This window comes from Heterodontus francisci, chromosome 27 (genome assembly GCF_036365525.1).
Source record: "Heterodontus francisci isolate sHetFra1 chromosome 27, sHetFra1.hap1, whole genome shotgun sequence".
Taxonomy (NCBI): domain Eukaryota; kingdom Metazoa; phylum Chordata; class Chondrichthyes; order Heterodontiformes; family Heterodontidae; genus Heterodontus; species Heterodontus francisci.
In genome coordinates, this window is record NC_090397.1 from 8,251,165 (window position 1) to 8,269,531 (window position 18,367).

The 18,367-nt window shown below is 48.0% G+C and overlaps 1 protein-coding gene across 3 annotated transcripts in view; it reads right to left on the reverse strand.

Annotated features, from left to right (window-relative positions):
- elk3 (ETS transcription factor ELK3) overlaps positions 1-18,367 on the reverse strand; it is a 120,736-nt gene that overhangs the window by 15,585 nt on the left and 86,784 nt on the right. The gene's annotated exons all lie outside the window — the stretch shown is intronic.

Consider the following 18,367-nt stretch of genomic DNA (forward strand, 5'->3'; position numbering starts at 1 on the left):
AATGGGGCAAATGCCATGAATCTGTGGGCATAAAAATAAATGAGTAAACCCAATATCTGCTGCTTGGGGGTATGTGCTTGATGGTCCCAATTTTAAGAAAATTCTTAAAACTAATGCCTCAATAATCATGAGGGGCTCCCATAAATGATCTGTGTTTAAATCCCCAAGAAAGGTGAGATAACAAAATTGAAATAAATGGGTTACTATCTCTACAATTGCAAATCTGAGGTAATTTCCCTCCTCCAAGCTGCCCAAAACAATTCTTAAGCTGGACACCCACCTGGGTCAGGGTGCTCACTGAGATAACAGAAACCCACGGCTGAAAAGCTGGGACCTGTAATGCCATCTCCCGGAGCAGATACCTTCTTAATATGTGAAGATGGTGCGTTCAAAAGGACTATGGACCTGGGTGAAATCAGAATGAAAAGTCAACCTAGAAACTCCCTATATTTAGCATGTCTTGTTGCCTCGTCTGCCATGAGACAGCGAGAGAGGGAGAGAATGAGCGAGGGAGAGCCGGAGAGAGGTGGGGGTGGGTGGAGGTGGGAATGAAAGAGGGAGAAAGAGAGAGAGAGAGCGAGAGAGAATAATGGACCTGAAAGGTGTACTGGTCTGAGCAGTGCTATGCAGAACACTGGAGAAGTCAGAGTGAGGCGGTTGGCACCTGAATGTGGGACGCCACTCACTTTTCCTGCCCTGATTTCTTGCAGCACTGTATCCAGGAGCGAGGAACCACACTCCTGCAGCTCACCTCCTCAGTGACTTCCAACACACATGCTTGGTTTTAGAGGCAGGCTTCTTCCTACCGCCAGCTGGGATCAATATTTCTCTGGGTGACCTTATAGCACACGATCTCCAGGGATACCTCAAAGAACCAGGTGGGCAGCCTTCCCTCTTTGAGACTCCATCAATCCAGTTGTTGTCTCCCAGTTGTAGAACATTTCCCTTCTGTCCCTCACCAGGGTCCCTTTAAACACCGAGACTTGATCAATCAAGTGTGGATCTTGATCACACCCGTTTGCTCCAAATGGCCGGGAAACCCAGAATTGGGATGCTAATACTGTGGCTAAGGTCACATGGCTTGGCCATGTGAGCCGCATGGAAGATGGCAGGATCCCCAAAGACACATTGTACAGCGAGCTCGCCACTGGTATCAGACCCACTGGCCGTCCATGTCTCCGCTTTAAAGACATCTGCAAACGCGACATGAAGTCCTGTGACATTGATCACAAGTCGTGGGAGTCAGTTGCCAGCGTCCGCCAGAGCTGGCGGGCAGCCATAAAGGCGGGGCTAAAGTGTGGCGAGTCGAAGAGACTTAGTAGTTGGCAGGAAAAAAGACAGAGGCGCAAGGGAAGAGCCAACTGTGTAACAGCCCCAACAAACAAATTTCTCTGCAGCACCTGTGGAAGAGCCTGTCACTCCAGAATTGGCCTTTATAGCCACTCCAGGCGCTGCTTCACAAACCACTGACCACCTCCAGGCGCTTATAGATTTTAGATTAGGTTAGAGATACAGCACTGAAACAGGCCCTTCGGCCCACCGAGTCTGTGCCGAACATCAACCACCCATTTATACTAATCCTACACTAATCCCATATTCCCAACAAACATCCCCACTTGTCCCTATATTTCCCTACCACCTACCTATACTAGTGACAATTTATAATGGCCAATTTACCTATCAACCTGCAAGTCTTTTGGCTTGTGGGAGGAAACCGGAGCACCCGGAGAAAACCCACGCAGACACAGGGAGAACTTGCAAACTCCACACAGGCAGTACCCGGAATCGAACCCGGGTCCCTGGAGCTGTGAGGCTGCGGTGCTAACCACTGCGCCACCCTTATCCATTGTCTCTCGAGATAAGGAGGCCAAAGAAGAAGGTAAAGAGTGACGAAGAAACCCACTCCCCAAACATTTGGGTTTCTGACCCCCTGCTGGCCTCCCCACAGCAAGCAGGTCCAAAAGTTAAAATTCAGCCCCATATCTGGAAAGTCACCATACACAAAAGAGTGGACTGAATTCCACAAGTGATGAAGGCCAGCTTTGCCGGGGATGTGCCAAACTATCCCTGAACTGAGGAGCACAGTCCCAGCTCAATGTAATGATGGGTTTTGTTACTGGGAACTCACAGACTGTTTATACATGGGGAATATCTTTGTTTAGATGTTCCCTAATAAAGAGGAACGCCCTCCCCAGCTGCGGTTAACCTAAATCTTTGCCTCGAACAGACTGACCTCAGGTTGAAATCTGACCTCCTGTATGTTCAGCTGCTCCCAGCAAGGAGAAGGACACCCAACTTCAACAGTGAAATCCTGGTACACTTTAAAATTTGACTGATTAAAGGCACTGGAAAGTTACAGCACACGAGTTGAAATTCCACCAGTTCTTCCTGAAATTGGCCCGCAGGAACAAAATTCCAGATTGACAGATATCGGCAAGACCTCAGCAGCTGCCCCAGGGGATGCCAGATTCAGCACAGTGTGACTGGAATTTAAACATGCTTACTGGAGTTTTTATTTTGCTTTAGATCGGACATGTTATTAATTCCAAGTCTGACTAACTCAAATAGATGTAAATTTGGCAACTGGATTGACTGTGATTTTGGGACACACAATTACACCAATTCTAGCATCATTTACAACAGTAAACATGCTATCTTAGTCATTCACTGTTTTACACTTTCAGAGAGTTATACAGCACAGAAACAGGCTCAACACCAAACTCACGGTGAGTAGGGGATGGGCAATAAATTCCAGCCTTACCAGCGACCCCAAGAATGAATATTTTTTAAAAAGACACAAAGTACCCTGTTTGAAGCCAGGGTATCAAACTATCAGAATGGCTGCGTCAAGGGACAATGCCAGGATATCAGACTCCAGCTGGGGAAAACTGCCCAGTACTGGGTGGAACTTTTGGTTAAGAGCGAAACTTTTTTCTGGAGCAATCATTGGTGCAACAAGAAACCAACTCCTCACTCATTTGCATGAGAAACTCAGATACACGAACGCCTTTCTTTATTGTTCTGCAGACTCAGCTGACTGATTGCACAAGGAGACGGAATTCTATCAGCGTGGGATTTGTGCCTGAAATTCTTCCAGATTCGTTCTAGAGTTGTAGCAGGAAAGAGTCGGTTCCACCAAAGCTCAAACATGAGGAATGAACTGCAAGGGTCTGGCTGGGGAAGTCGAACAAAAGCAACACTGAGAACTTTCTCACAATGTAGGGAGGTGGAAGGACATAGAACTGATTTGTTCTCTTTCTACAGAGGAGAAGCTGGGATCACGTTGACAGCAGAGCAAAAAAATTAACTGACTCCTCACAACTAGACAAGGTTAAGTTTGGCCAAATTTGTCGAGTGTGCACACAGAAAGAGTTGAGATTGAAAATTGGTGACTACTTTTTTCCTCTACCATTCTCTGATCTGCTTTCTGCCCACTCTAAAAGCTCAGGTAGCCTGATATGGTACTCATGACTCCTGGATGAGATGATAGGAAATCTGCTCCAGCAGTACATTGATTTCTCAGACTGCTCTCATTCCTCTTCCTCTGTAACGAGTACTCTCTACTACGTTTGCAGTAAATTCAGACAAGTCTTTGTGCATCACTGTGGAAAAAATGTATCTACTGTTAGGATTTCAACTGTGGGTAGAATAGTAGTTATGTTACTGGAGTAGTAATCTAGAGGCCTGGACTTGGAGACAGGAGTGCAAATCCCAACAGGGCAGCTGGGGAATTTAAATACAATTAATTAAATAAATCTGGAATAAAAAGATGGTCTCAGTAATGATGACCATGAAACCAGCGGATTGTCTTAAAAACCTAACTGGTTCACTAATGTCCTTTAGGGAAGGAAATCTGCCGTCCTTACCCGACCTGGCCTACATGTGACTCCAGACCCACAGCAATGTGGGTGACTCTTAACTGCCCTTTGAAATGGCCTATGAAATGAAACCATTCAGTTGTTTCAAGGGCAATGAGTGATGGGCAACAAATGCTGGCCTGGCCAATGATGTCCACATCCTGCAAATGAATAAAAACTGCAGAGAGTAATTTTGGATTTCCAAATGAAAAGGAAGGCAGGTCACTTTGGAGCTTTCTTCTGTGTCTATCAAGGTGAGGAGTAAGTGTCAGCATTAAGCACTCCCAGGTGAGGTACAGCACAGATAGAAGAGGTTAAAGCCCCCCTAGTCCCAGTCACCCGTTTGGCATTCTTTTCTATTTCGCACACTAGCCACTGAGTGAGATTGCCAATCAATGCCAGTTATATGCTGTAGGGCCACGGACCCACCAGAGGGTCTGAGCCTGCCCACAGTCATTTCACACAATGACCCTTACAGCAGCACATAGAGGACACGTTTATCAAACTGGAGCTGGGTTTGAACCCTGGAACCAATGCTAACCTCCTGCACCAAGACCAACACCCATTTCAGCATCTGGGCTGGGTCATTATTACATAACAAGCTTTTCAGTTTCTCTAGAACTATATTCTAATCTATTTGCTCAGAACTTTTTCTTCAGTTTGCTAGTTTTAAGAATATTTCATTCTATTTAGGTTTTAATAAATGATTGGAGTTTAAATAGAAGTATGGCAGTGAAAAGGTTAAATTGGAAATGATTTTTAGCTCTCACATTTCTGAGGAAGACCTGCCTTCAGCCCTACCTTAATATTAACGTTTTTGACAGCACATTATATCATACACTTTTCTATTCACTCAGAGGTTAAAGAATCTCACCTGAAGAAAGGTTTCTGTTTGAATGTGATCTATTTTCAAGATTGCAACTATTAGTTTTCAAAAAAACAATCACTACAAGAACTCCCCTCTGCTGCTGTGTTACATTACCTCCAGTCACTCACCCAGTGACTTAAGGCAGACAGCAGAGGGCAGCAAATCTCATTGAAACATGACATTTTGCATGGGTTTGACTGGCTGGATGCTGAGAGGCGGTTTCCCCAATAGTGGAATCAAGAACATGGGGTCACAGTCTCAGAATAAGGGGCCATTCATTCAAGACTGAGATAAGGAGACATTTCTTCACTCAAAGCATTGTGAATCTTTGGAATTCTCTACCCCAGAGGGTTGTGGATGCTCCATTCATTGATTATATTTAAGGCTGAGATCAATAGATGTTTGGACACACAGGGAATTAAGGGATACGGGGATAAGGCGGGAAGGTGTAACTGATGTACAAAGCAAGGAAACCATCAAGTTCTCTTTTTCTTTGGAGCTCAGACTCCGCCTGAAAGATGCGTCTCCCTCTCTCTTTTAGAGTCATAGAGTTATACAGCACAGAAACAGGCCCTTTTCCAGGCCTTGATCCACCTTATGTGACTGACAGGGTATGTGACTAAACTACTCCCAGGATCTAACAAAGCTCCACCAAATTATGATGAAATGTTAATGGCTGATGAGGAAAGAACTCCCCCTTTGATTTATTCCTCCCCCTTGTGGGGAATAACCAAAGCACAATGCCAAAATTAGTAACTCACCGTCTGGAGGATCAGCAGTGAATTTCATTCCTGTTGGCATGTGCAGAAGCAGGCTCACATCCAAAATTAACTCATCTCCCATATACTGTACCCCCATTCCCCATCCCCGATATACTGTACCCCCATTCCCCATCCCCGATATACTGTACCCCCATTCCCCATCCCCGATATACTGTACCCCCATTCCCCATCCCCGATATACTGCACCCCCATTCCTCATCCCCGATATACTGTACCCCCATTCCCCATCCCCGATATACTGTACCCCCATTCCCCATCCCCGATATACTGTACCCCCATTCCCCATCCCCGATATACTGCACCCCCATTCCCCATCCCCGATATACTGTATCCCCATTCCTCATCCCCGATATACTGTACCCCCATTCCCCACCCCCGATATACTGTACCCCCATTCCCCATCCCCGATATACTGTACCCCCATTCCCCATCCCCGATATACTGTACCCCCATTCCCCATCCCCGATATACTGCACCCCCATTCCCCATCCCCGATATACTGTATCCCCATTCCTCATCCCCGATATACTGTACCCCCATTCCCCACCCCCGATATACTGTACCCCCATTCCGCATCCCCGATATACTGTATCCCCATTCACCACTCCCGATATACTGCACCCCCATTCCCCATCCCCGATATACTGTACCCCCATTCCCCATCCCCGATATACTGTATCCCCATTCACCACTCCCGATATACTGTATCCCCATTCACCACTCCCGATATACTGCACCCCCATTCCTCATCCCCGATATACTGTACCCCCATTCCCCACCCCCGATATACTGTACCCCCATTCCGCATCCCCGATATACTGTATCCACATTCACCACTCCCGATATACTGCACCCCCATTCCCCATCCCCGATATACTGTATCCCCATTCACCACCCCCGATATACTGCACCCCCATTCCCCATCCCCGATATACTGTATCCCCATTCCTCATCCCCGATATACTGTACCCCCATTCCCCACCCCCGATATACTGTACCCCCATTCCGCATCCCCGATATACTGTATCCCCATTCACCACTCCCGATATACTGCACCCCCATTCCCCATCCCCGATATACTGTATCCCCATTCACCACCCCCGATATACTGTACCCCCATTCCCCATCCCCGATATACTGTATCCCCATTCACCACTCCCAATATACTGTATCCCCATTCACCACTCCCGATATACTGCACCCCCATTCCCCATCCCCGATATACTGTATCCCCATTCACCACCCCCGATATACTGTACCCCCATTCCCCATCCCCGATATACTGTATCCCCATTCACCACCCCCGATATACTGTACCCCCATTCCCCATCCCCGATATACTGTATCCCCATTCAACCACTCCCGATATACTGTACCCCCATTCCCCATCCCCGATATACTGTATCCCCATTCACCACCCCCGATATACTGTACCCCCATTCACCACCCCCGATATACTGAACCCCCATTCCCCATCCCCGATATACTGTATCCCCATTCACCACTCCCGATATACTGTATCCCCATTCACCACCCCCGATATACTGTACCCCCATTCCCCATCCCCGATATACTGTATCCCCATTCACCACTCCCGATATACTGTACCCCCATTCCCCATCCCCGATATACTGTATCCCCATTCACCACCCCCGATATACTGTACCCCCATTCACCACCCCCGATATACTGAACCCCCATTCCCCATCCCCGATATACTGTATCCCCATTCACCACCCCCGATATACTGAACCCCCATTCCCCATCCCCGATATACTGAACCCCCATTCACCACCCCCGATATACTGTATCCCCATTCACCACCCCCGATATACTGTACCCCCATTCCCGATATACTGAACCCCCATTCACCACCCCCGATATACTGTACCCCCATTCCCCATCCCCGATATACTGCACCCCCATTCCCCATCCCCGATATACTGTACCCCCATTCCCCATCCCCGATATACTGTATCCCCATTCCCCATCCCCGATATACTGTACCCCCATTCCCCATCCCCGATATACTGCACCCCCATTCCCCATCCCCGATATACTGTACCCCCATTCCCCATCCCCGATATACTGTATCCCCATTCCCCATCCCCGATATACTGTACCCCCATTCCCCATCCCCGATATACTGTATCCCCATTCACCACTCCCAATATACTGTATCCCCATTCACCACTCCCGATATACTGCACCCCCATTCCCCATCCCCGATATACTGTATCCCCATTCACCACCCCCGATATACTGTACCCCCATTCCCCATCCCCGATATACTGTATCCCCATTCACCACCCCCGATATACTGTACCCCCATTCCCCATCCCCGATATACTGTATCCCCATTCAACCACTCCCGATATACTGTACCCCCATTCCCCATCCCCGATATACTGTATCCCCATTCACCACCCCCGATATACTGTACCCCCATTCACCACCCCCGATATACTGAACCCCCATTCCCCATCCCCGATATACTGTATCCCCATTCACCACTCCCGATATACTGTATCCCCATTCACCACCCCCGATATACTGTACCCCCATTCCCCATCCCCGATATACTGTATCCCCATTCACCACTCCCGATATACTGTACCCCCATTCCCCATCCCCGATATACTGTATCCCCATTCACCACCCCCGATATACTGTACCCCCATTCACCACCCCCGATATACTGAACCCCCATTCCCCATCCCCGATATACTGTATCCCCATTCACCACCCCCGATATACTGAACCCCCATTCCCCATCCCCGATATACTGAACCCCCATTCACCACCCCCGATATACTGTATCCCCATTCACCACCCCCGATATACTGTACCCCCATTCCCGATATACTGAACCCCCATTCACCACCCCCGATATACTGTACCCCCATTCCCCATCCCCGATATACTGCACCCCCATTCCCCATCCCCGATATACTGTACCCCCATTCCCCATCCCCGATATACTGTACCCCCATTCCCCATCCCCGATATACTGTATCCCCATTCCCCATCCCCGATATACTGTATCCCCATTCACCACCCCGATATACTGTACCCCCATTCCCCATCCCCGATATACTGCACCCCCATTCCCCACCCCCGATATACTGTACCCCCATTCACCACCCCCGATATACTGTACCCCCATTCCCCACCCCCGATATACTGTACCCCCATTCCCCACCCCCGATATACTGTACCCCCATTCCCCACCCCCGATATACTGTACCCCCATTCACCACCCCCGATATACTGCACCCCCATTCCCCACCCCCGATATACTGCACCCCCATTCCCCACCCCCGATATACTATACCCCCATTCCCCATCCCCGATATACTGTATCCCCATTCACCACCCCCGATATACTGTATCCCCATTCACCACCCCCGATATACTGTACCCCCATTCCCGATATACTGAACCCCCATTCACCACCCGATATACTGTACCCCCATTCCCCATCCCCGATATACTGCACCCCCATTCCCCATCCCCGATATACTGTACCCCCATTCCCCATCCCCGATATACTGTACCCCCATTCCCCATCCCCGATATACTGTATCCCCATTCACCACCCCCGATATACTGCACCTCCATTCCCCATCCCCGATATACTGCACCCCCATTCCCCATCCCCGATATACTGTACCCCCATTCCCCATCCCCGATATACTGTACCCCCATTCCCCATCCCCGATATACTGTATCCCCAATCACCACTCCCGATATACTGTATCCCCATTCACCACCCCCGATATACTGTACCCCCATTCCCCATCCCCGATATACTGCACCCCCATTCCCCATCCCCGATATACTATACCCCCATTCCCCATCCCCGATATACTGAACCCCCAATCCCCATCCCCGATATACTGTATCCCCATTCACCACCCCCGATATACTGTACCCCCATTCCCCATCCCCGATATACTGTATCCCCATTCACCACTCCCGATATACTGTATCCCCATTCACCACACCTGATATACTGAACCCCCATTCCCCATCCCCGATATACTGAACCCACATTTACCACCCCCGATATACTGTATCCCCATTCACCACCCCCCGATATACTGTATCCCCATTCACCACCCCCGATATACTGTACCCCCATTCCCCATCCCCGATATACTGTACCCCCATTCCCCATCCCCGATATACTGTACCCCCATTCCCCATCCCCGATATACTGTACCCCCATTCCCCATCCCCGATATACTGCACCCCCATTCCCCATCTCCGATATACTGTATCCCCATTCACCACCCCCGATATACTGGACCCCCATTCCCCATCCCCGATATACTGAACCCCCATTCACCACCCCCTATATACTGTACCCCCATTCACCACCCCCGATATACTGTACCCCCATTCCCCATCCCCAATATACTGTACCCCCATTCCCCATCCCCAATATACTGTATCCCCATTCACCATCCCCAATATACTGTACCCCCATTCCCCATCCCCGATATACTGTATCCCTATCCCCGATATACTGTATCCCCATTCACCCTCCCCGATATACTGTACCCCCATTCACCACTCCCGATATACTGTACCCCCATTCACCACCCCCGATATACTGTACCCCCATTCACCATCCCCGATATACTGTATCCCCATTCCCCATATACTGTATCTCCATTCACCATCCCAGATATACTGTACCCCCATTCACCATCCCCGATAAACTGTATCCCCATTCCCCATCCCCGATATACTGTATTCCCATTCACCACCCCCGATATACTGTACCCCAATTCACCATCCCCGATATACTGTACCCCCATTCACCATCCCCGATAAACTGTATCCCCATTCACCATCCCCGATATACTGTACCCCCATTCCCCATCCCCGATATACTGTATCCCAATCCCCGATATACTGTACCCCCATTCACCATCCCCGATATACTGTACCCCCATTCACCATCCCCGATATACTGTACCCCCATTCCCCATCCCCGATATACTGTATCCCCATCCCGATATACTGTACCCCCATTCCCCACCCCCGATATACTGTACCCTCATTCCAGATATACTGTACCCCCATTCACCATCCCCGATATACTGTACCCCCATTCACCATCCCCGATAAACTGTATCCCCATTCATCATCCCCGATATACTGTACCTCCATTCCCCATCCCCGATATACTGTATCCCCATCCTCGATATACTGTACCCCCATTCCCCATCCCCAATATACTGTACCCCCGTTCCCCATCCCCAATATACTGTATCCACATCCTCGATATACTGTACCCCCATTCCCCATCCCCAATATACTGTACCCCCGTTCCCCATCCCCAATATACTGTATCCCCTTCCTGATATATTGTACCCCCATTACCCATCCCCAATATACTGTATCCCCATTCTTCATTTCCGATTTACAGTACCCCGTTCCAAATATACTGTACCCCCATTCACCATCCCCGATATACTGTACCCCCATTCACCATCCCCGATATACTGTATCCCCATCCCCGATATACTGTACCCCCATTCACCATCCCCGATATACTGTACCCCCATTCAACATCCCCAATATACTGTATCCCCATTCACCATCTCCGATATACTGTACCCCCATCCCCGATATACTGTACCCCCATTCACCATCCCCAATATACTGTATCCCCATTCACCATCCCTGATATACTGTACCCCCATCCCCGATATACTGTACCCCCATTCACCATCCCCGATATACTGTATCCCCATTCACCATCCACAATATACTGTATCCCCATTCACCATCCCCGATATACTGTACCCCCATTCCCCATCCCCGATATACTGTATCCCTATCCCCGATATGCTGTATCCCCATTCACTATCCCCGATATACTGCATCCCCATCCTCGATATACTGTACCCCCATTCCCCATCCCCAATATACTGTACCCCCATTCACCATCCCCGATATACTGTATCCCCATTCACCATCCCCGATATACTGTACCCCCATTCACCATCCCCGATATACTGTACCCCCATTCCCCATCCCCGATATACAGTATCCCCATCCTCGATATACTGTATCCCCATCCCCAATATACCGTACCCCCGTTCCCCATCCCCAATATACTGTATCCCCATCCTCGATATACTGTACCCCCATTCTCCATCCCCAATATACTGTACCCCCATTCCCCATTCCCAAAATACTGTATCCCCACCCCCGATATACTGTACCCCCATTCCCCATCCCCTGTATACTGTCTCCCCATCCCCAATATACTGTACCCCCGTTCCCATCCCCAATATACTGTATCCCCTTCCTGATATATTGTACCCCCATTCCCCATTCCCAATATACTGTATCCCCATTCCTCATCCCCAATTTACAGTACCCCGTTCCAAATATACTGTACCTCATTCTCATCCCCAATATACACATACCTCCATCCCCTATCCCAAATCGATTGTACCCCCATTCCCCATAGACGGTACACGTCACCTATCTCCAATACACTGTACCCCATCCCGAATAGACTGTACCCACATTCCCCATCCAAATGTACTGTACGCCCATCCCCATATACTGTAAACCCCCCCAACTCCAATATGCTGTATCCCATTCCCAATATAAGATACCCACTCCCCCAATATCTGTACCCCTCATCCCCAATATATGGTACCCCTCATCCCCAATATATGGTACCCCCCCACCCTTCCCTAGTAGATGCATTGATTGTGATTTTCCAAAATTCCCTAGATTCTGGAAAGGTTCCATCAAATTGGAAAACAGCCACTGCAACTCATCTATTCAAGGAAGGAGGGAGACAGAAAGGAGGAAACTACAGGCCAGTTAGCCTAATATTTGTCATAGGGAAGATGCTAGAATCTATTATTGAGGAGGTTATAGCAAGGCACTTAGAAACTCTTTATGTGATCAGGCAGAGTCAATATAGTTTTGTGAAAGGAAAATCATGTTTGACTAATTTATTAGAGTTCTTTGAGGAAGTAACAAGCAACGTGGATAAAGGGGAGCCTGTCAATCTGGTGTACTTGGATTTCCAAGAGGCATTTGATAAGATGCCACATCAAAGGTTACTACACAAAGTAAGAGCTCATGATGTAGGGGGTAACATATTAGCATGGTAGAGGATTGGTTAGCTAACAGGAAACAGAGAGTAGGCATAACTGGGGCATTTTCAGGTTGGCAAGTGTAACTAATGGAGTACCACAGGGGTCAGTGCTGGGGCCTCAACTATTCATCATTTTTTTAATATTCATTCATGGGATGTGTGAGGCAAGTTTTTTACACAGAGGGTGCTGAGTGCCTGGAACTTGCTGCAAGGGGAGGTGGTGGAAGCAGATACGATAGCGACGTTTAAGAGACATCTTGACAAATATATGAATAGGAAGGGAATAGAGGGATACGGGCCCCGGAAGTGCAGAAGGTGTTAGTTTCGGCAGGCATCAAGATCGGCACAGGCTTGGAGGGCCGAATGGCCTGTTCCTGTGCTGTACTGTCCTTTGTTCTTTGTGAGTGTCACTGACCAGGCCAGCATTTATTGCCCATCCCTAATTGCCCTTGAGAAGGTGGTGATGAGCTGCCTTCTTGAACCGCTGCAGTCCATGTGAGGTAGGTACACACACAGTGTTGTTAGGAAGGGAGTTCCTGGAATTTGACCCAGCGACAGTGAAGGAACGGCGATATAGTTCCAAGTCAGGATGGTGTGTGACTTGGACGGGAACTTGCAGGTGTTGGTGTTCCCAAGCATCTGCTGCCCTTGTCCTTCTAGGTGGTAGAGGTCGCGGGTTTGGAAGGTGCTGTCTAAGGAGCCTTTGTGCGTTGCTGCAGTGCATCTTGTAGATGGTACACACTGCTGCCACTGTGCGTCGGTGGCGGAGGGAGTGAATGTTTGTGGATGGGGTGCCAATCAAGTGGGCTGCTTTGTTCTGGATGGTGTAGAGCTTCTTGAGTGTTGTTGGAGCTGCACCTGTCCAGGCAAGTGGAGAGTATTCCATCACACTCCTGACTTGTGCCTTGTAGATGGTGGACAGGCTTTGGGGAGTCAGGTGGTGAGTTACTCGCCTCAGGATTCCTAGCCTCTGACCTGCTCTTGTAGCCACGGTATTTATATGGCTACTCCAGTTCAGTTTCTGGTCAATGGTAGCCCCTAGGATGTTGATAGTGGTGGATTCAGCGATCGTAATTCCGTTGAATGTCAAGGGGAGATGGTTAGATTCTCTCTTGTTGGAGATGGTCATTGCCTGGCACTTGTGTGGCATGAATGCTACTTGCCACTTATCAGCCCAAGCCTGGATATTGTCCAGGTCTTGCTGCATTTCTACACGGACTGCTTCAGTATCTGAGCAGTCGCGAATGGTGCTGAACATTGTGCAATCGTCAGCGAACATCCCCACTTCTGACCTTATGATTGAAGGAAGGTCATTGATGAAGCAGCTGAAGATGATTGGGCCCAGGACACTACCCTGAGGAACTCCTGCAGTGATGTCCTGGAGCTCAGATGATTGACCTCCAACAACCACAACCATCTTCCTTTGTGCTAGGTATGACTCCAACCAGTGGAGAATTTTCCCGATTCCCATTGATCTCAGCTTTGCTAGGGCTCCTTGATGCCATACTCGGTCAAATGCTGCCTTGATGTCAAGGGCAGTCACTCTCGCCTCACCTCTTGAGCTCAGCTCTTTTGTCCATGTTTGAACCAAGGCTGTAATGAGGTCAGGAGCTGAGTGGCCCTGGTGGAACACAAACTGAGCGTTACTGCTAAGCAAGTGCCGCTTGATAACACTGTCGATGACATCTTCCATCACTTTATTGATGATTGAGAGTAGACTGATAGGGTGGTAATTGGCCGGGTTGGACTTGTCCTGCATTTTGTGTACAGGACATACCTGGGCAATTTTCCACATTGCAGGGTAGATGCCAATGTTGTAGCTGTACTGGAACAGCTTGGCTAGGGGCACAGCAAGTTCTGGAGCACAGGTCTTCAGTACTATTGCCGGAATATTGTTAGGGCCCATAGCTTTTGCAGTATCTAGTGCCTTCAGTCGTTTCTTGATATCACACGGAGTGAATCAAACTGGCTGAAGACTGGCACCTGTGATGCTGGGGACTTCAGGAGGAGGCCGAGATGGTTCATCAACTCAGCACTTCTGGCTGAAGATTGTTGCAAATGCTTCAGCCTTATCTTTCTCACTGATGGGCTGGGCTCCCCCATCATTGAGGATGGGGATATTTGTGGAGCCACCTCCTCCTGTCAGTTGTTTAATTGTCCACCACCATTCACGGCTGGATGTGGCAGGACTGCAGAGCTTAGATTTGATCCGTTGGTTATGGGATCACTTAGCTCTGTCTATTGCATGCTGCTTATGCAGTTTGTCATGCAAGTAGTCCTGTGTTGTAGCTTCACTAGGTTGACACCTCATTTTGATGTCTGCCTGGTGCTGCTCTGGCATGCCCTCCTGCACTGTTCACTGAGCCAGGTCACCTAATCTATATCAATGACTTGGATGAAGGGACAGAATTTATGGTTGCTAAATTTGCTAATGATACAAAGATAGGTCGGAGAGTAAGTTGTGAAGAGGACATAAGGAATCTGCAAAGGGATATAGATAGGTTAAGTGAGTGGGCAATGATCTGGCAGATGGAGTATAATGTGGGAAAATATGAACTTGCCCACTTTGGCTGGAAGAACAGTAAAACTGTATACTACTGAAATGGAGAGAGATGGCAGAACTCAGTGTACAAAGAGATCTGGGTGTCCTGGTACATGAATCACAAAGAGTTAGTATGCAGGTACAGCAAGTGATTAGGAAGGCAAAAGAAATGTTGTCGTTATTGTAAGGGGAATCGAATATAAAAGTAGGGAAATTTTCGTCAGTTGTACAGGGTGTTGGTGAGACCACATCTGGAATACTGTGTCCAGTTTGGACTCTTTATTCTTAAGAAAGAATAGAATTGCATTACAGGCAGTTCAAAGAAGGTTCACTCAACTGATTCCTGGGATGAAGGGGTTATCTTATGAGGAAAGATTGGACAGTTTGGGATTGTATCCATTGGAGTTTAGAAGGATGAGGGGTGATCTTACTGAGACATTTAAGATCCTGAGGGGGCTTGACAGGGTGAATGTTGAGAGGATATTTCCTCTTATCGGAGAGACTAGAATTAGGTGACAGTTTAAAAATTAGGGGTCTCCCATTTAAGATGGAGTTGAGAATTTTTTTCTCTTAGAGGGTCATTAGTCTGTGAACTCTCTTCCCCAGAGAGCAGTGGAGGCAGGTTCACTGCATATTCTTAAGGCTGAGCAAGATAAATTCTTGATTGACAAGGGAGTCAAAGGTTATAAGGAAAATAGAGTTGAGACCACTATCAAATCAGCCATGAACATATCAAATAACAGAGCAGGCTCAAGGGGCCGAATGGCCTACTTATGCTACTAATTCACATGTTCACATCTTCCCCAATAAACTGTACCCCCATCCCCAATAGGCCGTAGCTCCATCCCCCAATACACTGCAGCCCCGTCCCCCAATACACTGTATCTCTCTCCCCCCCAATATACTGTACTCCCGTCCCCAACATACTGTAGCCACGTCCCCAATATAGAGCAACCCCATCCCCAATACACTGCACCTCTCTCCCCCCAACACACTGTAGCCCTGTCCCGCAACATATTGTAGCCCTGTCCCGTCCCCAATATACTGCAGCCTCCGTCCCCAATATACTGTACCCTGTCCCCAATACACTGTAACCCCGTTCCCCCAATACACTGTACACCCATCTCCCAATATACTGTAACCTCCCCTCCTTAAATTTACTGTATCCCCGTCCAATATACTGTACCATTGTCACCAATATACTGTACACCCATCTCCCATCCCCAATATACTGTACCATTGTCCCCAATATACTGTACACCCATCTTCCATCCCCAATATACTGTACACCCATCTCCCATCCCCAATATACTGTACCATTGTCCCCAATATACTGTACACCCATCTCCCATCCCCAATATACTGTACCATTGTCCCCAATATACTGTACACCCATCTCCCATCCCCAATATACTGTACCATTGTCCCCAATATACTGTACACCCATCTTCCATCCCCAATGTACTGGACACCCATCTCCCATCCCCAATATACTGTACCATTGTCCCCAATATCCTGTACACCCACCTCCCATCCCCAATAATACTGTACCATTGTCCCCAATATACAGTACACCCATCTTCCATCCCCAATATACTGTACACCCATTTCTCATCCCCAATATACTATACCATTGTCCCCAATATACTGTACACCCATCTCCCATCCCCAATATACTGTACACCCATCTCTCATCCCCAATATACTGTACACCCATCTCCAATATACTATACCATTGTCCCCAATTTACTGTACACTCACCTCCCATCCCCAATATACTGTACACCCACCTCCCATCCCCAATACTGTACCATTGTCCCCAATATACTGTACACTCATCTCCAATATACTATACCATTGTCCCAAATATACTGTACACCCATCTCCCATCCCCAATATACAGTACACCCATCTCCCATCCCCAATATATTGTACACCCATCTCTCATCCCCAATATACTATACCATTGTCCCCAATATACTGTACACCCATCTCCAATATACTATACCATTGTCCCCAATATACTGTACACCCATCTCCCATCCCCAATATACTGTACACCCATCTCTCATCCCCAATATACTATACCATTGTCCCCAATATACTGTACACCCATCTCCCATCCCCAATATACTGTACACCCATCTCTCATCTCCAATATACTATACCATTGTCCCCAATATACTGTCCACCCATCTCCCATCCCCAATATACTGTACACCCATCTCCCATCCCCAATATACTGTACACCCATCTCTCATCTCCAATATACTGTACACCCATCTCCCATCCCCAATACACTGTACACCCATCTCCCATCCCCAATAAACTGTACCATTGTCCCCAATATACTGTAAAACCATCTTCCATCCCCAATATACTGTACACCCATCTCCCATCCCCAATATACTGTACCATTGTCCCCAATATACTGTAAAACCATCTTCCATCCCCAATATACTGTACACCCACCTCCCATCCCCAATATACTGTACCCCATCTTCCATCCCCAATACATTGTACACCCATCTCCCATCCCCAATATACTGTACCATTGTCCCCAATATACTGTAAAACCATCTTCCATCCCCAATATACTGTACACCCACCTCCCATCCCCAATATACTGTACCCCATCTTCCATCCCCAATACACTGTACACCCATCTCCCATCCCCAATATACTGTACCATTGTCCCCAATATACTGTAAAACCATCTTCCATCCCCAATATACTGTACACCCACCTCCTATCCCCAATATACTGTACCCCATCTTCCATCCCCAATACACTGTACACCCATCTCCCATCCCCAATATACTGTACCATTGTCCCCAATATCCTGTACACCCATCTCCCATCCCCAATATACTATACCATTGTCCCCAATATACTGTACACCCATCTCCCATCCCCAATATACTATACCATTGTCCCCAATATACTGTACACCCATCTCCCATCCCCAATATACTATACTATTGTCCCCAATATACTGCACACCCATCTCCCATCCCCAATATACTATACTATTGTCCCCAATATACTGCACACCCATCTCCCATCCCCAATATACTATACTATTGTCCCCAATATACTGTACACCCATCTCCCATCCCCAATATACTATACTATTGTCCCCAATATACTGTACACCCATCTCCCATCCCCAATATACTG